Source organism: Musca autumnalis, unplaced genomic scaffold (genome assembly GCF_047663935.1).
Source record: "Musca autumnalis isolate F117 unplaced genomic scaffold, ASM4766393v1 scaffold_4, whole genome shotgun sequence".
Taxonomy (NCBI): Eukaryota; Metazoa; Arthropoda; class Insecta; order Diptera; family Muscidae; genus Musca; species Musca autumnalis.
The window spans coordinates 124,853,713-124,881,012 of NW_027411977.1; positions in this window are offsets into that span (position 1 = coordinate 124,853,713).

The window sequence follows — 27,300 nt, forward strand, 5'->3', positions numbered from 1 at the left end:
AATGTGTACTCATGTGTACGAATTGTACGAAATGGTACTAAATTTGGTACAATTTGAATTTGTGGCGAACCTATAAAGTTGGAATTCTGAAATTTGGAATTACTATTACTGTCGGAGTGTAGGATAGAGGTATTTTGGAAATGCGTACTTTTGGGTACGAAAAGTACTAAATGGTACCAAATTTGGTACAATTTGGATTTGGGTGATCGGATATAGCTGGAATCCCGAGATTTGGAATAAGGAGTACTGTTGGAGTGTAGGATTGATAAAGTTTTGAAAATTTTTAGTTACGGGTAGGAAAAGTACTAAATTTGGTACAATTTGGATTTCAGTGATAGGATACATTTAGAATCGTGAAATTCGGAATTAAAATTGATGTTGGAGTGTTGATAGAGGTAGGATTAGAAATTTGTACTTTGGATACGAATAGTAATAAATGGTACCAAATTTGGATTTGAGTGATCGGATATATCTGGAATCCTGAAGGATTGAGGTAGTTTTGGAGATTCGTACTTACGGGTACTAAAAGTACTAAATTTGGTACAATTTGGATTTAGATGAACGGAACTAAATTTCGTACAACTTGGATTTGGGTGGGCGAATAAAGCTGGACTCCTGAAATTTAGAATTAGGATTACTGTCGGATTGTTGAATTGAGGTAATTTTGGAAATTCGTACTTTTGGATGCAGTGAACGGATAGTGCTGGAATCCTGAAATTTTTAATTAAGGTTACTGTTCGAGTGTAAGAGTGAGGAACTTTTGGAACTTCGTACTTATGGTTACGAAAAGTATTAAATGGTACTAAATTTGTTACAATTTGGATTTGGATGAACGGATAGAGCTTGAATCCTGAAATGTGGAATTAAGATGACCGTTAAAGTGAAGGATTGAGGTAGTGTTCGAAAATCTTACTTATGGGTACGAAGAGTACGAAATGGTACTAAGTTTGATACAGTTTGGAATTGGATGAACGGATATACCTGGAATCTTAAGAGTTGGAACTACGATTAGTGTTTTTATTTTGTATTAAAGTCAGTGTAGGGTTGATATATGTCGTCGAAAAAGTGTCACACGAGTATACGAAAAGTACTTAATGGCACTCAATTTGCTGTTGGCTGTAGGGACAGTGCTGGAATCTGTACATTTTGGAGTTAGGGTGAGTATTGGTGTGCAACGTTGGTCTCGCTGTTAATGGTTAAGGATGAGATACAGATGGTCTTTTTCGGACATAATGGGGGACGAACAGAACTAAAATAAAAATAAATGTTGATTAAAATTCGCCATTTCCATATTATACATTATTTTCTTTTATATCCTTTCCGCATACGAAGTAGCGGGCACTTTGCTAGTAACATGATAATCTATTAAGAAATCGACGTTTAACGGTAAAAAAACTTAATTTAGAACACTTTTTGACGACTTTCCAAATTTAATTTGATGATTTTTATCAATAAAAGTACATGCATATTTTGCATATTTTTTGGATATGCAAAATATGCAAATATGCAAAAAAAATAAAATGCATTCAGTTTTCTTCAAAACGAATTTTGGTCCAATCAGAATTTTCGTATCTTTATTAATAAAAAATATGCAAATATGCAAAATCCGATGCCTAGGTATCATGTACGAGTACATACAAACTAAAGCACCCCCTCAGTACATTTTTTTAAATGATAATTTTTTTAAGAAAACAAAGTAATAAATTTATTTTTTATTTTTCTTTTTATTTATTTATATCTTTATTATTGGAAAACACAATAATTAGCAATTCAGAATTTAATAAACAAAAGTTAAAATTCAAAAAACATTTTAGGTCGCAAATATAAGCGGACAAAACTAAAGCACCCCCCAATTTGAAGTACAACAAAAACTATTGAAATCAATATTTTGTTGCGTATACTCTATTCTGGATGACACAAGCACATCTTTTAGGCATAGAGGATACTAAATTATTAATTATTGCGGGCAAAATAATTGATTTTCGGAACATTTAGCTCAAATCCTCAAAATACTAAAAATCGGAAGTTACCGCTATATGGAGGCTATACCCAAACGTGAACCCAGGTCCACGATTTTTTGTGGATATGTTTTGTGACCACTGGGAACGCTAAGTACCAAATTACAGCTAATTTAGTAGGAAAGTGTGGCTTAAATACCCAAAATACCGAAGATCGAAAGGTACTGTTATAAGGGGGCTACACCAAAACATTAGCCGATATTGTTCACATTCATCCAAAAATGATGCTACAGCATCCTCTGGTCAAATACTATATAGTTTAGGTTTAAAAATTAGCAAAAGAACGATTCACAGAAGAACGGCAGACGCCGGCTTATTCAGCCGGCGACCTGGGTCCACGTTTGGGTATAGCTCCCATGTAACGGTAACTTCCCATTATCAGTATTTTGGGGATTTAAGCTAAATTTTCCGAAAATCAATTATTTCGCCTGCAATAATTAATAATTTAGTATCCTCTATGCCTAAAAGATGTGATTGTATCATCCAGAATAGAGGATACGCAACGAAATATTGATTTCAATAGTTTTTGTTGTACCTCAAATTGGGAGGGGGGTGCTTTAGTTTTGTCCGCTTATATTTGCGACCTAAAATGTTTTTTGAATTTTAACTTTTGTTTATTAAATTCTTAATTCCTTATTTTTGTGTTTTCCAATAACAAAGATATAAATAAGTAAAAAGAAAAATAAAAAAATAAATTTATTACTTTGTTTTCTTAAAAAAATTATCATTTAAAAAAATGTACTTAGGGGGTGCTTTAGTTTTGGCCGATACTGTAGGTAAATATCGAGCCCTTCCCGCGAAAAAGGTGTAAGCGACAAAAAGCAAATTTTCAGGAGACGGTTTTTATTGAATAACTTTTGATCTAAGAAAGATTTTTTATTAAGTTTTGGTATAGTTCCGTTACTAAATCCTATTTACTAAACAAATAAATAATTTGTGGAATATCTTCAATATAACGGTAATTTGTGTCGCTTACATCATTTTCGCTGTCACGCAATCAGACTAGCACGTTAAGAAGTGGAGGTTACGTTAAAAACAATTTTTTTTTTGAAACAAATCATTTTTAGTGTAATTCACATCTACAATTTAAAAACAAGTGAGAAAATGCTATAGTCGGTACGGGGCCGACTATGTGATACCCTACACCACTACCTCTGTGCATAATCTTGTCACTCGAAAACATTTCTTTTAGGGAGATACGAAAGTTTTCACCTCTCTGGCGTTTATACCAAATGTCTTAAGGCGAACTGAACCAAAATAATTAATGTTTAATTTTATATTTGACTACTATCGACATCACCAACATCAATATGCTTATATCTCTGTGAGAAAATTTCGTGATGATCCGATCAAAATTCCGATCTGTAGTGTGATTGCAGAAAAAGTGGAAAAAGGGATGTATTAACGACTATTGCGATATCTCTATTATTTGACCAACTACGCCAATCTACTTTGCATAATTTTAAAAATGGGATTTTCTACTTTCTTAGTCAGGCTTTGCTCTTACATGGTCCCAAACCAAAGGTGTGATATTCGTCTTTATCGTCTTTATCGTCTTTATCGTCTTTATCGAAAAGTTGGGTTCTATTAGCGATTATTGTGATATCTTCGTTATTTGATCACCTACGAGAACCTACTTAACATCGTTGTAATGGTGATATTTTCTTTTTATATACCCCTTATAGACGCTGAGATATTTGCTTTGGAATAAAATGTTGTCTTTTTATACAAATAAGTTTTTTGCCCATTACGACACCTAAACATTATCGGACCATCACCAAAATCAAAAAGCTTCTTCACCTGCGAAACCCCCTATTAACCCTCAAAATTTCGTGACGGTCCTATCAAAATTGCGACCTGTAGCGTGATTTCAAAAAAATAAATGGATAACTGGAATGTATTACCGACTATTGCGATATCTCCGTTATTTGGTCACCTACACCGACCTAGTTTGCATCATTGTAAAGATGGGATCTTCTACTTTCATAGTCAGGTTCTGCTTTTGGAAAGTCGCCAACCAAAGCTTTGATATTCGTCATTATAATTAAAATTGCAAAAATGAAAACTTGGGTTTTATTTGCGACTATTGTGATATCTTCGTTATTGGATCACCTACGAGAACCTACTTAACATCATTAGAAAGGCGATATCTTTTGCTTTCATTGTCAGGTTTTGCTTTTGGTATACCCCTTACAGAAGCTGAAATATTCGCTTTGGAAGAATACGTTGTCTTTTTATCCAAATATTTTTTTCCCCATTACGACCCCTAAATATTAACCGACCATCACCAAAATCAATAGGCTTCGTCACCTCCGATCAAAATTGCGACCTGTAGCGTGATTAAAAGGTTTAGATGGACAAACGGACAGATGGACGGACACCCATAGCCAGATGGACTCAGCTCGTCGAGACATTTATTTCGATGCGTTTCAAACTTTTTGGCCAAAACCAACTTATAATACCCTCCCCACATGGTGGTGTAGGGTATAACAAAGTAACTTTCTTTTATAGCAAGTATTTATTTGAAAAATTATAAGATTAAAGCTTATTTCTTGTAAAATAGTCGAATAACTACATGGTATGTTAATGCACAATTTTGATGTAAGCGACAATTCGCTGTCAACTAAAAATGTAAACAAAACAAAAAAGGGCGCTTACATCAAAATTGTTTTTGCTCTAATTTCGTAACGGTACATGGCAGAGTTTTAAAAATTTAGGATATGGTGTGTTGGAATATTCTTAATCACGGAAATTGAAAAGAAAATCAAATAAATGTCGCTTACATCTCGAGAAGGGCTCGATATGTTCATTAGGGCTTTGACTTTTTTACAATCTCATATCCATGTATCATAGCGTGATGAGTTTCTACATAAAATCTTAATTATAAGGTGATTCGCTGAAAAACCCTCACGCAAAATATGAATTTAAAATTTGGATTTATCAGAATTATGGGTAATTTTTTGAAGTCAATGTTAGCAGATATATAATTGTAAATAAACTTTAGAGCCCGAGATAATAAAATTGGCATAACATTTATCTCTCATTAATTATCTTTAATTCTGAGAGTCATAAAAAATGTCGCAAACGCTTTTATCACAAACAAGTAAGAACGACGTTAAGTTCGGGCGGACCGAACTTGTTATACCCTCCAACACGGGTTGTATTGAAGTAAAATGGAAGAATTAGTTTCCTTTCGTTTATGAAGAAGACAAATACCAATGTCTCTGTCAGATAATGTGGCTAAGAAGACGTGGGCCTACGGTAATAATTCTTTTCTGGAATATTTTATAACCCCATGGAAGACTAAATAACAAATTTCAGTCATTTCGGTGGGATATTCACGTCACAATCTTCAGAATTACGAAAATCGGGAGGTACCGATCTTTGGGGGCTATATTAAGGCGTGGACCTTTACCAACAAATTTTAGGTGGAACGTTTTATATCCTCAACGAAGACTAATTACCAAATTTCAACCATTTTGATTGGATATTGAAGCTAAAAACTTCAAAATACCGAATATCGGGAGGTACCGTTCTACGGGGGCTACGTGAAGACGTGGATTTATACCAACAAAATTCAGGTGGAAAGTTTTATACATCAAGCGATAACTAAATACCAAATTTCAGCCATTTTGGTAGGATAATGAAGCTACCGTTCTATGGGGGCTATATCAAAACATGGACCGATATATCCCATTTTCAATACCAACCATCCTGCAAGTAATAAAAACTTCTGTACCAAATATTGACTCTCTATCTTTGAAATTGCGAGTTGTATCTTGATTTCAACAGACAGACGGACGGACGGACATACGGACATGGTTACATCGACATAGAACTTTATGCTGATCAATAATATATATACTTTATAGGGTCTCTGACGAATATTTCGATGTGTTACAAACGGAATGACAAATTTATTTATGGTGGAGGGTATAACAAGGGGACCCGGCGAACTTCGTCTCGTTAGGTCCTGAACTTGATGGCTTTGGTTCAAACCTACATATATTACTGTTATTGCTATCACCTTGTAGCATTCAATTGCAAATATTTCTTTGTTTTGAACTGTTTAGATTGATTTTTGAAGCAGATGCACATTAGACAATTGTACTTTCTATAATTGTCAGTTCGTCGAAGATAGCGTGCTGAAAGGCAATGTGTTTCTACTTTCCTTTAATCTATCTCTATCTAGTCAATTGTTAATCGGGACTATGATATATTATTTAAGAAAATAACACATTTTGCGATGTAAGTAAAAATATTCGGTAAAACAGTTGAAGCAAAGTAATATAATATAAAATAACGCACATAGAGTTTCAAAATCGGTGGTTTTCGGAAATCAAGCAATTGAATTCGAAGAAAGGAATAGATCGTAAGGATTTTAATGCCATTGGAAAAACATGGTCTTAAATTGTGCCATTTATGAATCAGCGATTTTCTATAATCGAAAGGCGATTCCGAACTAAATTCATGTTTTTTAAGTTAAATTTCGGATTGAGTCAATGATAATTTAAGTCCTTTGATGACATCTTATCATTTGATAATTTATTATTCTGATGGAAACTTGTAGAGCTTCATTACTAATGGCTACATTACACAATATGTTTTTATACCCTACACCACTATGTGGAAAGGGTATTATAAGTTTGTTTTGGGACAAAATTCATGTAACACCGCGAAATATTCGTCGGAGACCCCCAATGTGATATACCAATCTTCATATCTCGGCGAGATAAAGCGATTTTGAGATGTGTGTCCGTCCGTCCGTCCGTGTGTCCGTCTGTCCATTATAAATTGTAATCAAACTCCAGGCCGCAATTATGTACCGATTGTCACGAAATTTGGTATGAAGGTCGGTTTCACATCAGAATAGATCGCTACTTTAATTGGTGATGTTCGTGAAATATTTAGCGGGTGAAATGGACCAAAAACATAATTTTTATCGATTTTGTAGCTGCTCTGTAGTTCGCAATAATAGCCCGATCGCCTCGAAATTTTAAATAAGGTAAGAGTATATGACAAAAAAGAAGCTTGAAATTTGAGATGGCGATCAGATAATATTTAGAGGGTTAAATGGACCACAACTTTTGTGTGAAAATTGTGAAAACTTTCAATATGCAGCTTATATATTTTTTTCCTGGTAGAGACATTCCGGGCAAGTAAGCTATACTTGGAAGAGGAACGCTTGACCTTTCTATTGATGTCAATTGTGTTGATGTATGTGATCAGATAACAGAGTTACAGTCTAATATATGCAGTTTTTTGTTTGTAGTGTAATCATAAACCCGCTAGAGGTTGCAATTATAGCTCAATAGTCACGAAATTTTGCACGAGGTAAGAGTTTAGGTTGAAGAAAATGTCTATAATTTTGCATGATGATCTGATATTATATAGCGGTTGACATAGACCATTACTTTTGTATGAAAAATATACAAATTTTATTTTTGGTCCATATATTCATTCCTGGAGGGCATATACCGGCAAAGTAGCCTACATATGGAAAAATAAATACTGATCTTTCCCCTGATGCAAATTGCAGTAATGTGTCTGCTAGATAACGCACTTACTGCCTGATATATAATGTGTTTTGTGTAGAGAACCACATTTTCCTTCCATGCTACAAATTGTCTGTATCATGACAGAGAAATGTTCAGTTCAGTTGTCAAATTGGATTTTTATACAAATATTGCAACATCGGGTCGCCTCGCCACCTATTTTATACCTCAGGATTTAGGGTAAAGGGGATACAAACAAAATACGACCAAAGATGTGTCTCATCGAAATACCCCAAGTATATTTGGACGAAATTCGTTTCAGACAATTTGGAGTCTGTTTAGCGCTGTCCGTTCATTTGCCTCTCTTAATGTCTAGCTGGCTGGTGGGCACGATAACTCTCGAACGGATCTACCGATTAGAACCAAATTTTATACAACGTAATATTTTGCCCAAACTTTGTTTAAGTTAGAATGTAGGCTATGTCGGTCCACACCTCCCCCAAAAAAGTTCAAAATTGTTTTCGAAAAATTGTGTGAACGATAACTGGCGAAGTGAGCAATCGATTTGCTCCAAACTTTCCATATATTATTATTCCTTCCAGATATAGATCGGATAAGACTATATCGGTCCTTAAGGAATTCGGAAAAGGGAAATTTACGAGTCCTCTCGAATCGTTTTGAATTTTTTTCAGCAGATTGTACTTGCGCCGCAAATCCGCAAGTTAACTCTCATGGGGATTTTCTGATTGGTCGAAACCTTACACATCGTATTATTTCATCCTTCGAGTACCTCCCACACAAAATTTGGGAAAAGTGCAGTTATTATTTATTTATTTTTTTTTTGTGAAGAAGGTTCTTTTTACGGTCCCTATCCCGGGATAAGTCATACTTCCTCAGAAAATAGTCCAGAAGTTCCAAAACCCCCTGCCCGCTCCAACTAAAATTACAAACCTGAAAAAATAATTCTCAAATATTTCCAAAACTCAGAATTTAGCTTACTAAAATTGATTTGGTATAGCCCCATATTACGAAACCTACAGATTCCACGTATTTTGAAGCAAACTCGTGTTACAAAATAAATATATTTTTAGAGGCCGAAGGTATATCACCGTTAGCGCAGCTGACTTATACTATCTTCTTTGCTGTATAATTGAATATGAATAATTTTGGAAATTATAAATTTGTTTGCATGCACAATTTTTGAATTTCTATTCATTGTTAGTTATTTCTATCGGTATTTTAGATATCACAATATGTATATGCCCACAATGAACTATTTTCGAAGCATATGTGAGGTACAAGTGTACAATTTTGGACGATAGATCTTCAATAAACTCCCAATTTTCCCAATTGTCAAATATACCAAATTGCGTGGTATATACATATATGTATTTATATGTATATGTATACATATACGTATTTAAGATGTAGCAGGAGGGGATAATCAATGTGAATTTTCCAAATTTCGAATACTATTTAGAAATGTATAATTTATATTTTTTTCCCACAAACATCCCAGTAAAGACAAGGAAGGCTTCTCTTATATCAATGGATTCATATTAAGTTATTGATATGTGACCTAGTTTTTATCGCCGAGTCCGAACGGCGTGTCCAAAGTTGCCACTTGTAGAGACGTTTTTCATGGCTGAAATACACAGGAAATATCGCCAACATTACTAAGGGGTATTTTGCCACCGTAGACAATTCGATGGGAATCGAACCCGGACATTTGGCGTACAAGGCGGTTGCACATAGCTAATTCCTACAGGTTGTGGTGTAGGGTATCACATGGTCGGCCCCGCCCGACTATAGCCTTTGCTTACTTGTTTACATATTTGTTTTCACTACGTCAGTACCTCCGGTTTCTTGCTTTATTCTTTCCAATTTTGAATGCATTTGGGCATTTGTAGTTGCCTTACCGCTCTACGGGACCTAAACTAATTTAGTATCATGACAGTAACAATATATATCTGGTATTGCTCAAATTTTCTACGATATAAATCAGATGTTGATCTTTCGAAGATCACTTCCAATGAATTTTCCTCCGAGCTCTTGATTTTTCAAATAACCCACCAATTTTGTGGGTTTTGTACTTATTTCCTCCAAACTGTGGAAACCACTTTCGGCGTTGTTATCTTCATATTTTCAATCAGAATGTGACCGATACTTCTACTAATCTTTACAAACTCTAAGCTAAACTCTCTCCTTTTAATTAAGGCAAATTTAATAAGCTGATCCAAAAAGCGAATCGGGCAAATTCAGGAAGTAGTCTTCATTTGCTGTCAAATATTTTTGCTCGAAATTTTGTCCAAATGGTAGATGACAACTTTAAAATATTCGTCGCGAAGCTTAAATAAAGATGTTGTACGCAGATATTCTTTACATAAGCGAAATATTTGTTATTTATTTTTGATTAAAAATATGTTTTGACAGCAAATGAATACATTAGTTGGTATTATTGTATCACGTTCTTTCTTGCACCATGCTTTTAGCCATTGCTCTGCTGTTAATTTCCCAAAAATACGCTTGAAAATAAATATAAATCGATTTTATTGTGAATTAAAAAATTTCTATACAACTTTAAAAAATTCACATATATAATTTTCGCAAAAAAACTATCCAAAAAGTGTCACGGTATACTCCAAACGCGAAGCTCGATAGAAATGTGTAGAAAATTGACTTTCTTCAAAAAAATGTTGCAATTTTTTCCAGATTTTCGCGATTTTTTTAGGGTTTATCCTTTTCTGCCATAAGACGTTTCCGAATTGGTGAGAATTGTCAAAATCAGTTCGGAGGTTCTGGAGTTATAAGCGTAGTAACTAACATCACCCTTTTTTATATAAATAGAAACAGAGATAGATAGAAGACAGATATAATTTTTTAACAAAAAAACAAAATAATCAACATTTTGTGGTTTGTGTACGCCTTTTTATACCCTATACCACAATGTGGAAAAGGGTATAATAAGTTTGTTTTCCCAAAAATTCATGTAACGCCGCGAAATATTCGTCGTAGACCCCTCATGTGGTATACCAAACTTCATATCTCGACGAGATAAAGCGATTTAGCGATGTGTGTCCGTCCGTCCGTCCGTCCGTCTGTCCGTCCATTAAAAATTGTAATCAAGCTAGAGGCCGCAATTATGGACCGATTGTCACGAAATTTAGTATGGAGGTCGGGTTTGGACCAGAATAGAACTGATTAGTTTTTGGCGATGATCGTGAAATGTTAAAGGGATGAAATGGACCAAAAACAAAATTTTTGCTCGATTTTGTAGCCGCTCTGTAGGTCGCAATAATAGTCCGATCGGCGCGAAATTTTAAACGTAGTTTTGGTTTGAGATGAAGAAGTAGCGTGCAAGTCAACGGTATGATCGGATAATATTTAGCGGATTAAATTGATCAAAACTTTTGTGTGAAAATTGGTAAAATTTCTAATGCACATCTTATAACAGCTAGCCCGGAAAGCTAGTGCACAGGGATAGTGGTATAGGGTATCACATGGTCGGCCCCGTCCGACTATAGTCTGTTCTTACTTGTTTTAATATTTGAATTGTTGAGAATTTTTTTTCATATATTTTTTCAAAAACATATTTTTTAGATCGATTTGTGCGCGCACTTTTCATACCCTCCACGATAATATGTTTGTAACGCATTGAAATATACTTTTCCGACCGTATAAAGTACATATATTCTTGATCAGGAGGATAAAATTCTGACTCGATGTAGCCATGTCTGCCTGTCCGTCTGTCTATCCGTATGTTGTAATCACTCTAGCGTCCACAATAACTGAGCTATAGCGCTGTATTTTTGCACCCGAGTGTATTTTTTCCATAGGCAGGTCAAGTTCGAATTTTGGGAATTTAGCTATATTTTTTGACCGAACTACCTGTAATTTGACGTTTGGGGTTCCCAGTGGTTAAAAAACTACTTCGCTAAAAATAGTTAAAGGTTTGATTTTCGGTATTTTGAGGATTTTAGCTACATTTTTTGACCAAACTACCTGTAATTTAACATTTAAGGTTAAAAGTGGTCGCAAAATATCTCCACCATAAACCGTCAACATAGGTCCGTATTTTGGAATAGCCTACATATAACGGTACCTCCCGATTGCCGGTATTTTGAGGATTTTGGATAGAAATTTTAACCGAACTAATTGTAATTTGACATTTGAGGTTCCCAGTGGTCACAAAACATCTCCTCCGAAAATTGTCAACATAGGTTCACGTGTTGGTATATGCCCCATAAAACGCTACCTCCCGATTTTCGGTATTTTGAAGATTTTAGCTAAAATTTTTAACCGAACTATCTGTAATTTGGTGTTTAGGGTTCTTCGCCACGAAACTTCTCCACCACAAATCGTCAATGTTTTGGTATAGCCCCCATATAACGGTACCTCCCGAGTTTCGGAATTTTGAGAATTTTAGCTTTAATTTTTAACCGAACCACCAGTTGTTTGACATTTGAGGTTGAATAAATTAGTTATCACGAAACATCTTCACTAAAAATAGTAAACATATGCACATGTTTTTTTATTGCTCCCATATAACGGTGCCTTCTGATTTTTGAGGTTTCCTGCAGTTATTAAACGTTTCCACCAAAAATTGTAAAGATAGGTAGACACTTTGATATAGCCCCATAAGCGGTAGCTTTCACCTGGTTGAACCCATGTTTTAGATTAGATAATTTAGGCATTTGGGACATCCATCGAAATAAGTTTTCCACCTAAAAATGTGTTAATAAGACTATTTTATGGTGGAGGGGATAAAAAGTTCGGCCCGGCCGAACTTAACGTTATTTACTTGTTTTATATTTCAGTTGAATAAAAGTTATTTTAGTGATTAATATTCAAAAAAAAAAATGTTGAAAAGTCATAACCCTAATGTACATAATATGACCAATATTGTTATTGTAATGAATTGTATGAAAAAATGTTTATTGAAAGAAGAATACATATTATGTACGGCCGGGACTATAGTTTTTCATCTCTCCACTACATAGTGAGAGGAATGGGCGAAAATTTTGAATTATTTGGAGTAGTTCGTCACAACTATAAATATGTAAGCAAAAGGCTATAGGCGAAGAATTCGATTTAGTGATAACGTAGGGAGAAACAATACCAAGCAACGGTCTTAACTGGCCTTAACAAATGCAAAGTGGACACTGACCTCTCCGTGCCTTTAACACTCGTAAATGTAGTAAATCAACATATACCGCACGTTCAACCATAAGAACCGTAAAAAATTTGGTTTGGGCGTCGGGTTAATAACATAAAGCGTTTGGTTGCAGATTCGTAGTTGGTCGGAGGCTAGCTTTGCCCCAGTTGCTACAATTCGGCTAAAAGCTAAATTTTGCATCAACTTTATATGCGTTCATGCTCCCACTGAAGACAAGAACGAAGAGACCAAAGATATATTTTACGAGCGCTTACAAAATTTATGTTAGAAATATGTTTGGATCCAAACAAATATATGTTTGGGACCGGTTGCAAATATATGTTTACAACATTTTGTAACATATCTCAATTTGATATGTTTGGGTAAAACATATTTTTTTATGTTACAACATTTTTTTCATGGGTGGAGAGAGGATGTTTGTCAACGAGAGTAATAACAGTACTCTCGCGGCTGTGGAATGCTGTTTTATAATGAAGAGTTGTGTGTATTGTGTAATAGAAGACGTAGAAGCGAAGAAGGGCGCTTTGGTGGCATGCATGCGACAAACTCGTGTGTTTCTTGTTTTGTTGTTGTTAACCAACTTAGCAGCGAAGAAGAAATGATATGAATTATATTTTTTTCATTCTTCAGTGTTTTAGATGCTTTTGTAGAGTCAAGACGGTAAAGTGAGTGAATAAATCAGTTTTTTTAAAGAAATTGTGCTTTTTAGTAAATTAAATGCCCAATACATTTTATAATTGAATCGGAAAGTTGAATGGAATTATTTTATTTAATATTGGTAATTACATACATACTTCTGTATATTTGAAATATGGCATATCCATATTTATTTAATAAATTACATAATCATTTGATTCTAGATGCCGATTCCCCGCTGATGATTTCAACTATGAGGACAATTTGTTTTATTTCACAACTAAGGAGAAGAGTTCAACTACGTTCCTATATATTTTTCCTTTTTAAAAGTGTGACTATTTATAAATTATTTCAATCAGTTTTTCTTTTATTAAAGTGTGTTATGTATTTCTTTGGAATTTTGTATGTACCTATGTATGTGTTTGTTGTTCTTTTGCCTTTAATAAACCACCTCAACATTTGTGTGTATACTATAGAGATAGCCAGTGAGTTCTTACTGAGAGCAAGTGAGCACACATTTCAAAGTGTTTTACATTGAATTTTACGCTCCCTAGCTCTCAGTAAGTGCCCACTGGTACATGTGTTTGTTTTTTTTTGTGCCTTTTGGGTTTGTACTTTTTTGCACCCAAACATATAAAATGTTTGCACCCAAACATAAAATTGTTTCCACCCAAACATATATATATATATTTGCACCCAAACATATATATCTTTGCACCCAAACATAAATATCATTGCAAAATACGTTTGGTATTTTTCTAATTTTTTGTGTATGCTTGTAGCCAAAATGGTCCATCTGTCCATTACGAAATAGTGAAAATGATATATGTATAACGTGTAGCAATCATACATACATATATTCCCACAAAATCTCTAAAGGAAAAAGGAAGACTTCGCAATTATCAAAAAAAAAAAAAAAAAAAATCCGCGTAAAACGAATGCCCTGGGTAAGTGGTGTAGTGTATCACAGGGTCGGCCCCTCCGACTATAGTCCTCTTTTACTTGTTTTATAATAATATTTATATTTAAGTGTAACATTGGGAGCAAACCTATTTGCAAGTTATATTTATTTATAATTGTGTTTTAATAACGTTGCCCCAGATACAATTATATTTTTTTAAAGAGACTTTTATTGTGTTTTTATTTTGCTCTGACTCCAGCCTGCCGTTCTCATACAGGGGATCCAAATTTGAACCGAAATCTGAAAATCGGTAAAACGACTCAGGGGCATAAGAAAATAAGACATAGTTAATTTGAAGGCTATTCGATCAAAATTGGCCGAGTTATAGCTAAAAGAATTTTATGCAACCCCTATGTTTGGTCCGATTCAGGTCAAATTTTGGGACTGGGTATATTTTTGACTTCTGATTAAATTGCAATCGAAACATAAGACATATGTTAAATGCAACAAATATTTCAATAATAGGTACAAAGATTTGTCTCTTCAGACAAATCAATAAAAAAGAAATGTACAACCACAGCCATAACCTTCAAAATACCGGCAATTTTGAGTTATCGTTCTATGGGGGCTATATGAAGGTCTGAACCTAAAGCGACAAATTTTAGGTGGAAAGTTTTTTACCCCCGAGGAAGGCTTAATACGAAATTTCAGCCGTTTCGGCGGGATATTGAGGCCACAACTTTCAAAATACCGGAAAACGGGAGGTACCGTTCTATGGGGGCTATATGAAGACGTGGACCTATACCGAGAAATTTCAGGTGGAAAGTTTTATACTCCCAAAGAAGACTTAATACCAAATTTCAGCCATTTCGGAGGGATGGAAATCCGGAGGCACCGTTCTATGGGGCTGTATAAAGACGAGGACCTATACGAAAAATTTAAGGTGGAAAGTTTTATACCCCCAACGAAGACTAAATACCAAATTTCAGTCATTTCGGTACGATATTGAGCCCACAACCTTCAAAATACCGAAATCGGGAGGTACCGTTTTATGGGGGCTATATGAAGACGTGGACATATACCGACAAATTTAATAGAAAATGTAAGCCATTTCAGTGTGATGTTGACGCCACAACCTTCAAATTATCGGAAATCTGGAGGTACCGTTCTATGGGGGCTATATGAAGACGGGGACCTATACCGACAATTTCAGGTGGAAAATTTTGCACCCCCAGCTAACACTGAATACCAAATTTCACAAATTTCGGTGCGATATTTAGACCACAAATCCTTGTATATATTTTTGCATATGCTCGTTTTATGCAAATATGTAAAAATATGCATGGTATGCCGAATATGCAAAATTTGCAAAAATTTCTAGGCCTAATTCGTTTAATTTTGTGATAAAACGAGTTTTTAATTTTGGATATCCTAATATTTTGTCCATACTATTTAACTTCGAAGATAGATCATATCGGTCCACTCTTGTGTATGTAGCCCTAGCTACGAATGTAATTTTTTTTCGGAGGCAAGTTCATACCACCTGAGGAATTGACGCAAAACCCTATAGACATCAGTAGTATTATGGTTACTTCTTTCTTTAAGTCCGAAGCTGAGAGTATATCTTTGTCGGCACAGCTGACTTATACTTTCTTACTTGTTAGTTTAGCTGTAAGACAACAACAATGTTGCGAACACAAGCATAAATGTATGTATACTTACCGGAAACAAGTAAAATTACCTGGAAGCTAACGGCAAGAAGGCAAAGCAACGGTATTCAGACAAAAGGAAATTAGATGACAACAGAGGACAACAGCGCAAGGGACACTTAACAATCTGCCATTTTAATTAAATGTTTTACTCCGTTTTCGTTACTCCTCCGATCAGGAAATAAAATCAAAAGACAATGTTCTTTATTTAGTTTATAGATGTTGTTTAATTCATTTCGTTTGTGTTTAAAATGTGTATTCCACCTTTAAAAGGCAGAATGACTGACAAAAAGAACACAATAAAAATTAATTAAGAAGCTGTTCGATATTTATTTGTTACAGCAATTAACAACAAAAGTACCAAATTTTATCAAATATTATATAAATTCTCCAAAAACATTTAAACTAAAATAATTATTCAAATTTAAGGCGGTGGAACTTAATGAATAAATACTGGCTGTCCCGCTGTTCACATGTTTAATGTCAACTTTCGCAGGTGACACCACACGAAATATGTGTCTACTTAAGTTGGTAAATGACCTTTTATACCCTGTACCATGTATCATTCTGAACTATTATGGAATAATTAGTTTTCTTTCTGTTTCGAAAGTATCAAAGCTCACAATTCTAGGTAGCAAACTATATTACAACAAAAAACATTGTTCCACAACATCCCATACGGGACAAGGGAGACTTCTCTCATATCAATGAGTGCACCCCGATTCATATTTAGCTCAATGATACCTACTGTTTATCACCGAGTCCGAACGGCTTGTCTTAAGACACCACTTATGGAGAAGTTTTTCAAGGCTGAAATACTCAGGAAATGTCGTCAACATTACTGAGGGATATTTTGCCACCGTTGAAAAAATGTTTGATGTTGCCTGGCCGGGGAATCGCACCCCGACCTTCTGCGTGCAAGGCGGGCGTGCATACCATTGTACCACGGTGGCACCCAGCAAACTATATTGCTCAGTTAAAAACTGAAATCCGGTGGTACCGGTATATGAGGGTTATACTACTTTGAACCCTAAATTCCAAATTACAGCAAATTTAGACATATAATGTAGCCAAAAACTTCTAAATAACTCAAATGGGGCTGTACAGTTATATAGGATTGTTATATACGAAATCGTAAACCTTTATATACATTTTCTGGTAGAGAACTATTGTGACCACTGGGAACCTCAAGTGTCGAAATACGATTTAAAATCGAGATGTGCCGCTATATGGGGGCTGTACCAAAACATGGACCTATATCGACGATTTTTGGTAGATAAGTTTTTTGACCACAGGGAACCTCAAATGTCAAATGGCTGCCTTTTCGGTCAAAAAATACATGCAACGTACTAAAACATGGACTTATGTCGACACTTTTTGGTGAAGAAATTTTAGGGGTGCCACCGTGGTGCTAGTATGCTACCCGCCTTGCAACCAGAAGGTCTGCGTTTTGATTCCCAGGCCAGGAAACATACATTTTTCAATGGTGGTAAAATATATCCCTTAGTGTAACATTGGCGACATTTCCTGCCTATTTCAGCCATGAAAAACTTCTCTACAAGTGGTGTCGTAAGACACGCCGCGCAGTGTTGCCGCTTCCATACAAAATTGTCCCTTCTGTACCGTTTGTGGGACAAATACAGTATGCAAAGTTCATATTCGTACAACCCCAAAAATGAATAAAATCGTTATTAACTTCATATTTTATATGCAAATATGAAACAGTTGATGGTGATTACTATATCGAAGAACGAATCAAAAATAGCAAAACAAAAATTTAATTTATTTCGTCATTTAGGTATAGATGGCGCCTTGTGTGGGTGGTTAAATTCGTATTACCCCAGACACCCAGAAGCACTATATACATATTTGTGGTATTTAAGGATTTTTTTTAATCAAAGTACCACCAATTTTTGTTCCTTTCTTCTTTCAGAGAGCCTGTGCTGTAGAAAAATATAAAAATAACGACAAATTAATTAAAAATTTTGCATGATTAAGAAGGCGGACGAACATCCGAAATACTTAAGAACAAGTATGAAAGTATTGGTCACCTTTGCTGATATATAGATATACCCTCAGCCACTGACCAAAAAATGTATAGATTTTGTAACATGAGTTTGCTTTAATGTCTGTAGATACCGAAATGTGGGGCTATACCAAATCATTAACATATACCAAACATTTTTAGTATCCAAACTTCTTTATAAAGCACTCGAAATATTAAACTACGTTAAACTAAGTTTCTAAGTCCCAAATAAGCAGTTTTTCTCGTTTTTATCAATCTGATTATTTGACTTTCGGTATTCATTCGTCTCAGTACTTCATTATTTGAAATGTAATCTGTCCAGGATATCTTTAAGATCCGTTTGGATATACCGACGGATCTTAAAGATATCCTGGACAGATCACATCTCAAATAATGAAGTACTGAGACGAATGAATACCGAAAGTCAAATGATCAGATTGATAAAAGCGAGAAAAACTGCTTATTTGGGACACCTTATGAGAAATAGTAAATATAATATCATCCAAGCTATCATAAGAACCAAAATAGGTGGACGCCGACCGAGAGGGAGACGAGAAATAACATGGATCAAAAACATTTTTAATTTTATAACATATAACCAAATAACTCTGTAATAATTAACATTGTATGATCGCTAATATCCGAATACGGATTTGCAAATAAAGAAGAAGAAGAAACTAAGTTTGGAAGGCATTTTTGAAAAAGTTTCAAAGTTATCTTGCACAATAACCATTTTAGTGTGTGCCGGCAGGGTTTTTGACCTTTTGGGCTATTATTTCAGGAAGTAGTGACTTACTCCGGAAAACAATTGTTCCGTTGTAAATGAGCCCGCTAGAACAATCTACTGAAAAAAAGAATCAAAACGATGCGAGAGGAGCTCTTAAACATCACTTTTTCCGAATTTTTTGTGTGGAAGGTAGCCGAAGGACGGGACCTATATAGTCCATATTCTAACCTGATACATGACTGGATGAAATAACACGATGCGCAAAGTCTGTACCAATCAGAAACTCCCTGCGAGAAATACCTTGCGGATTTGCCATTTTGGTTGGTGCCGTCATAGTACCATGGAGCTTTAAGGCTAATATCTCAAGAAGTATAGACTTGCGCAAAAAAAAATGTACCATCGTAAAGGAAGCCGCAAGGACAACCAATTAAAAAAAATTTCAAAACGATCCGAGAGGAACTCTTAAAATTCACTTTATCCGAATTTTGTGTGGGAGGTACCCGAAGGAGTGGACCGTTATTTACCATTTTCGAACTTAAACCAAGTTTGGATAAAACATTAAGATACTCAAAATTTGGTTCGAATCGGTTGATCCGTTCGAGAGTTATCGTGACCACCAGCCAGCCAGACGGACATGGCTAAATCAACTCCAAATTGACTGAAACGATTTTCGTTCAAACATACTTTGCGTTATTTCGATAAGGCACATTTTTGGTCGTATATACTATTGATTGGTTTTAACTCAAATGGAAAAAATCGATGTCGGATTTGTTTTATGCGGCCGCCTAAAGTGTTTAGTTTTGTTAGATTTTAAGATTGCCAAAGGTTGAGTAAAATCGGAATATATTAACACGTGCCACTGGGTCCTTAAAGTTTCCGAAGGGCGAATTTTCACTAAAGCGCTCTACAGACCACATTTATTGCCCAATCGAGGAAAATTTTTACCAGTTCATATCTGTGGCTAAACAAGTAAGCCAACAAATAATTTGAAAATCTGGTCAGATTTTAATATTACCTCTATAAGGGCCCATGGAAACTTTGAGGCCCCAGTGGCATGTGTTAACATATTCCGATTGTACTCAAACTTTGTCATGCAAATTTTTTAATTAAATTATCGTTATTTTTACATTTTTTATACCACAGGCTTTCCAAAGGCAGAAAAGGTATTTCGTTTAAAAAGTCCTTAAATACTACCAATATATAGTGCTTCTAGTTGTGCGAATACGAATTTTGCCACCCACACAGGTGATGGCGCCTAAATGAAGAAATAAATTAAAAAATTGTTTTGTTATTTTTAAATATTTCTTCGTTATAGTAATCCCCATCAATTGTTTCATATTTGCGTATAAAATATGGAATTAATAACGATTTTATTCATGTTTGAGTGTTGTACGAATATGAACTTTGCGTACTGAACTTACCTAAAATCGGAAGATATGTACGATTTATAGGGGCTATACCAACATACAGACAATTTGAGGGGGAGAAGTCTTGCGACGACTGGGAACTAGGGTTATGACTTTTTGACATTTTTCCTCAAAAATGATTTCCTGTAGCAGGCATGAATGAACTTTTGCCTATTAATCACTATACTATCGTTTATTCCATTGTAATATAAAAAAAGTTCACGCACAAATCGATTAAAAAAAAATAATTTTTTGAAAAAATATATGAAATGAAAAACAATTTTTTTTCACAAAATTATTTTTTGTTGCACGAATGAATAAATATAAGCCTACTAATAACTATAATAACGTTTATTTCATTAAAATATTAAAAAAGTCGCGAAAAAAGTCACTTTGAAAAAATTTTAAATTTTTTGTTTTTTGTTAAAAAATTATATTTTTGAATAAAAGCGTTTACGACATTTTTACGATTCTCAGAATTGAAGAAAAATAGTGAGAAATAAATTTTATGTCATTTTAATTATCTCATGTGGCTCTAAAGTTTATTTTCAATTATATATCTGTTTTCAGTGACTTCAAAAAAATTGTCAATAATTTTGATATATTCAAATTTTAAAATCATTTTGTGTGTGAGGTTTCTTCACCGAATCACCTTATAATTAAGATTTTATGTAATCTTATGGCAAAACTCATCACGCTATGATACAGGGATATGAGGTTGTAAAAAAAAGTCAAAACCCTACTGGGAACATCAACTGTTAAATTACTAGTAGATCAGACAAAAACTGCAACTAAAATCTTCAAATACCGAAAATTCGGAGTTACCGTTATATGGGTGCTATAATAAAACATGGTCCTTGCTTATGGAAAAATACACTTGGGAGCAAAAATATTGCTTACTAGCTCAATTATTGCAGACGCTAGAGTGATTATAACCGAATGATTGAAGCACGTGGATAGATCGACTTTGAATTTTATCCTGTAGGCCTATTCTGTAAGTTTTATCGATTAAAAAGTTGTTAAAATTTATTTTGTTTTTGTAACAACTACAAAATAAACAAATGAAATTGTTGTAAAATAAATAATGAGTAGAGTCGTTAAAAAGTTGCTGAAGACCTACCCTGTATGCCTATTTTGTAACTTTTTAACAATACGACAATCGACAACTTTCTCGACACTAAAAATTGTTTGCAGTAACGATTGTGCTATTCTGTAAAAATGTAGACAAATTGTCAATAAACTTTCAAAAGCTTTCAATTTTGAATGTATTCCAAAACAAAATATACACAAACCAACCCTCGTCAGGGGTAACAATCTTGACGCGATGCGGGGGCTTAGGTCACAATTTTCTGTGCTCGACATGTCATTCTGAATGACGACCTAATATTCATTCTATATGGCATCCTGTACATTCTGAATGAAGACCTAGTATTCATTCTACATGACATCTTGAACACAGAAAAGTGTGACTGACCAAAGGTTATCCACTTTTGTCACAACCCAAGCAGGCGAACTGATAATCCACAGCTCACCTTTAGGTGAGTGACATATATATACACTTTTAAGATCAAGGTGATGGAGTTGTGCCGAGGATCTGAATGGCCGACAAGTGTCTAAAGAAGTCTGGTCGCTAGCAACTCCCCCTCGACGCCAGGGCACGGGTCGGGGGTACTTATAATTAGCCTAGTCTGCGCAAGCCGTCACTGCGTACGATGGTCCATCCCCTTACGGCACACTCGTGGGAACAATCTATGGAAAAAAATACTAAAAAAACAAACAAATACCAAACAAAACTACCCCTCGGATGCAGTGTGGCAACTCTTCCGAGGATGAACTTTTAGCCTCCAGCCAGGAGCTGGCAGCTAGCCAACCAAGTGTAGTCAGCACTGCAAACAGCTCTGACTCACTTCAGCAACATAAAACAAACACACAAACTCTGACCGTCACTGAAGATGGTCAGTCTAACAAAAAGAAAAAAAGCCCGTCCGACGTTCGTAAGGCCCTGTACCAGAAGGCAAAGTATATTCTCAGCAAAATTGCTAAGAATGCTGCAGAAGGTACAGTCCATGAACGGGATGAAGAAGACAAAATTACCTACACCAAAATCGTAGAGGAATACGAAAAAGCTAAAGCCTCTAAAAATGATCAACCAACATCCTCCAAGCGTGAACGCTCTCGCACAGAGGACAACAAGCCCGCAAAGAGGAAAAAGTTAAAGCATAACACCACTGCCTCTTCAACAATAAAACGCCCATTCAACGAAGTCGTTAAGGATAACCTGATGGTTGCCGTGGCCAACGACAAGAATGACAAGCTGTCCCCTATCACCACAGCGGAATGGGGCATGGTAGAAACAAAGTTGTCAGAACAAGTTATGGAACATGTTTTCGCAAACGACGATTCTCCTGTGCCCCATTTCGACTCTAGCGAGGTACACCGTGGTTATAGGGTAATCAAATGCATGGACGAGTTCTCAAAAGGATTCTTGGAGAAATGTATCGCAAAGATCAGCGATGCCTGGGAAGACATCAGCCTGCGGCTGATACCAGCCCAAGATATCCCTATGAGACCTCGAGCCAGAGTTTGGTTGCCCAAGATAGACTGCGACGGCCCCAAATTACTGCAAGGTCTGGCGAAAATGAACAAAGACGTTCCAATGGATGAATGGTCTGTAATCGCCATAGAACCACCCAATAATAATAGCATGAGCTTGGTTCTCTCGATAACAGAGGCCGGAGTAGAGGCACTGGAGAGACTAGGCAACAAACTGTTCTTTGGCGTAAGGGAGGCCAAAGTTAAGATATTACGCCCACTTGGCCCGAACGGAGAAGACGATGGTGTTGACGTCGACGATGCCGAAAAGCTGCTCGATAATATGCAGCTAGAAGGGCCATCCACATCATCCCCTCATTAAACTATGCTTAAGGTCGTTCAGATCAATCTGAAGCACTCTAGGGTAGCTTCAGATAACCTGAGGATCCTTCTGGTGGAGAAGGATCTAGACGTAGGCATTATACAAGAACCATACGTCTTCGAGAATGAAGTAAAGGGACTTGATAGCAGAGAATACAATACATTATACATGAAGGATAAAGGTAAGCCAAGATCATGTCTAATTGTTAAAAAAAACATAAATGCATTTCTGTGTCCTCAGTATAGTACAGCGGACTTCACCGTGGCAAGAGTGGAACTGAAAAATGGTAAACAGTTCTTTATCGCATCCTCTTATATGGCCCACTCAAGGGAAGCACCACCAAGCGAGGTCTGGGACACCTTGGGGGCCATACACCCACACAACACCATTATCATTGGCTGCGACGCAAATGCAAGACATACCCTGTGGGGTAGCTCTGAAATCAACGACAGAGGTGAGTCAGTTTTAGATTTCATTAATACTAACAATCTCACTATATGCAATAGAGGTACTAACCCAACCTTTATATTTCCAAGCTCGGATAACTTTAGGGGATGGCAAGATGTCATTGATCTAACCTTAGTATCCGATAAACGACATATTGAAATTGCTAATTGGATGGTATCCGATAAGAATTCTTTCTCAGATCACAATTGGATACTATTTAATATATCTGAAAAAGAAACGCCAACAAATTGCTTTCGCAACCCCAAAAGAACAAACTGGGAGAAATTTAATAGGGTTTTAAAAGATAAACTCCCCAGCTCTCCTCAAAAAGGCGACACTACAACATGTATTGACAAAGCTGTATCTATTCTGGAGAAATCACTAGACACAGCCTTTAAAGTATCCTGTCCAATGACACGATCGAAAAAACACTATCCACCATGGTGGACATCCGAACTCTCTAAACTGCGTAAAGAGTCACGGAAAGCTTTCAATGCCAGCTACCAAAGCGGATCCTGGCAGTCATACAAGGATAAGCTAAAGGAATACAAAAAATCCATAGCCAAAGCAAAAAAGCAATCATGGGTTGATTTTTGCGGATCGTTAGAAAATACCAAAGATACAGCCAGACTAAGCAAAGTTATGGCAAAAGGTCATTCGAATCCTACCTATATAAAGAGAAACAACGGCACCTGGTCCGAAAACTCAGCCGAATCTCTTGAAATCCTTCTTACCACGCACTTCCCCGGCTGCTCGGACAGTACCGAAGAAATGCGACCCATTACAGCTGTAGATAAAAACAACAGTGAAGTTGATAAGATAATAAGTCCGAGTAAAGTCACGTGGGCTATAAACAGCTTCTCCCCCTACAAATCTCCAGGACCAGATGGAATCATACCAAAAATGCTACAATGTGCAGAGGAAATAATAAATCCTTGGCTAGTATACATCTATAGTAGATGTATCTCCCTTAACTACGTTGCAACGAGTTGGAGACAGGTAAAGGTTGTCTTCATACCCAAAGCAGGAAAACGTAGTCACGAAAATGCTAAAGACTTCAGACCAATAAGCCTTTCATCATTTCTACTTAAGACGCTCGAAAGACTCATCGACGTGTATATTCGAGAAAAGATGGAAAACTCAAACATCATATCTTCTAGCCAACATGCCTATATTAAAGGGCGCTCGACGGATACAGCCCTACACGAAGTCGTTAGGACTATAGAGAAGTCCTTAGAGCACAAACAATTTACTCTAGCTGCTTTCTTGGACATAGAAGGTGCCTTTAACAACGTCAGTACATCAGCTATAAAACAAGCACTAGATAACTTCGGCGTGGAATCACTCATCAGTAGTTGGATTACCACCATGCTGCAAAGCAGAGTTATTAATGCCACACTGGGAAACAGTACACTGTCAAAGCACGTGAGCAGAGGAACTCCACAGGGAGGAGTTATCTCGCCATTACTTTGGCTCCTTGTCATCAACGAAATTCTCAATAAACTTGACCACATGGGGATTAAGGTGGTTGGCTATGCGGACGATGTGGTAATACTCGTCTCTGGTTTGTTTCCGACCGTAATAAGTGACATTATGAGCGGAGCCCTGAGATCGCTAGATACTTGGGCCACAAGATGTGGTCTGGGAGTGAATCCAGGGAAAACTGAGATGGTGCTATTCACTACAAAGACCAAATATGCAATACCTAATCTCCCAAGACTGCGAGGTCAAGAAATACCCCTATCAGATCATGCCAAGTACCTAGGAATCATCCTAGATTCTAAGCTGTCATGGAAACGTAACGTGGAACACCGTGCTCACAAAGCAACTGTTGCATATTACGCATGTCGCAAATTGTTTGGAAGCCGATGGGGCCTCAAACCTAAAATGGTGTTATGGATGTACACCAGCATAATCAGACCAATTCTCACTTATGGAGCACTAGTGTGGTGGCCAGCAGTGGACAAGAAAATAACACAGAAAAAACTATACAGCATACAAAGATCTGCATGCATCGGGGCAACAGGGGCGATGCGAACGTGTCCGGCCGAAGCCCTCAATATAATGATGCACATTTTGCCAATTGATTTACACATCAAAGCAACAGCAACATGTAATGCAGTAAGACTCCGAGCTCTAGGTATGTGGAGAGACAGAACTTACGGACATGCGTGCATGCTTCAACAACTTCCGAAAGAAATAACAACCACTGCTGATTACTGCGTACCTACATTGGATTTTGATCAGCCTTTTGCAATCAAATTTCCAAGCAGAAGAGAATGGAGTAATGGATCACCATTGATAGCATATGACACTAAGGTATACACGGACGGCTCCAAGATGAAATGTGGAGTCGGATCCGGTGTGTTCTCGGACGAAGCAAACATACACACATCTACAAAGCTACCTGAGTACTGTAGTGTCTTTCAAGCGGAGATACTGGCAATAAAGGAGGCCTGTACTGAACTTTTACAGCATCACACAGCAAACTCAATAGGAATCTTCGTCGACAGTCAAGCGGCGCTCCTTGCACTAAAATCCAACGCTGTCACATCAAAGCTAGTGAAAGATTGTAAAGAAGAACTTGCCAAACTAGGGCGTCTGTCAAGAGTAGTTCTCACCTGGATCCCGGGCCTCAAGGGACTTGTTGGGAATGAAAAAGCAGACGAGTTAGCTAGAGCAGGATCCGCCTCTAACGAACTCCCAAAGGCATCAGTCGCAATTCCAATGGGAGTAGTTAAAGGGGATATCTTCAAACACTATCTATCACTGGCTGAAAGTAGATGGGACAAAACGGCAACATGCAAGATATCAAAATTAACGTGGCCTCAATACAACGCCAAACGAACTAAGTTCCTAATCAATCAAACGCGACGGAACCTTGCAAGACTTATTGCAGTGTTAACCGGTCACTGGGCAATTGGTAACCATGCAAAACGTTTAAATCTACCGCACAATGACCACTGCCGTAGCTGCGGGAATGAAGAAGAGGAGGAAACTGTTGAGCACCTCCTCTGTTCCTGCCCTGCACAAATGCAACGACGATTCAAAGCTCTAAGACAACCGTTCCTTCGTGATATCACAGAGATAACAGAAGTAGGTCTGGGAGACCTTCTGCGATTCCTCAACTCATCAGGCTGGATTTAACTGTCAACATGCAACAACGAAATAGCAATCTCTGAACGAGTGGTGTGGTTTTTCAAAACGGTATCTCTAACATACTAATTGAGGCTATAAAGTATGGCCACCACGTAAACCAACCAACCAATACACAAACCAAAGGCAAATCCAATATTGAACATTGTCGATTTTTTAACAACTACTATTTTTGTGTTGTTTTCATAACGACATTTTTTACAAAAGTTGTTAAAATTTGTTTGCAGAATACAAAGGTTGTTAATCATGTTCTTAAAATGAGTTTCTCGAAAAAATAACAATATCGACTGTCGTTAAAAAGTTGCAGAATAGACCCACTGATTAGGAATATATAAATATTGAGGATATTGGCACCCCGTTCCTCTCAACGTTCTCTCCCAACGAAATCCTGGCAGTTGTCGTTGTTTAATGTTAATGTTGAAAATTAAGTTTCTCCCTCAACAATTTTATAACATCTGTACATAAAACAGAAAAAAAAATCGTTAAAACATGTTGTTTCGCTGGGTGTGTCTGCTTTCATACATATATTTGTTCTGCTGCTACGAACTGTATATAGGTACATACATACATATATGGCTTATTCATCTTTGTAGAAAAATAAAAATCAATTTAAATCTGATTAGAAAATATCCTACAATGCCTACAAAAAAATCTATTTTAAGTGCATTGGGATAGAGGACATTTATTTT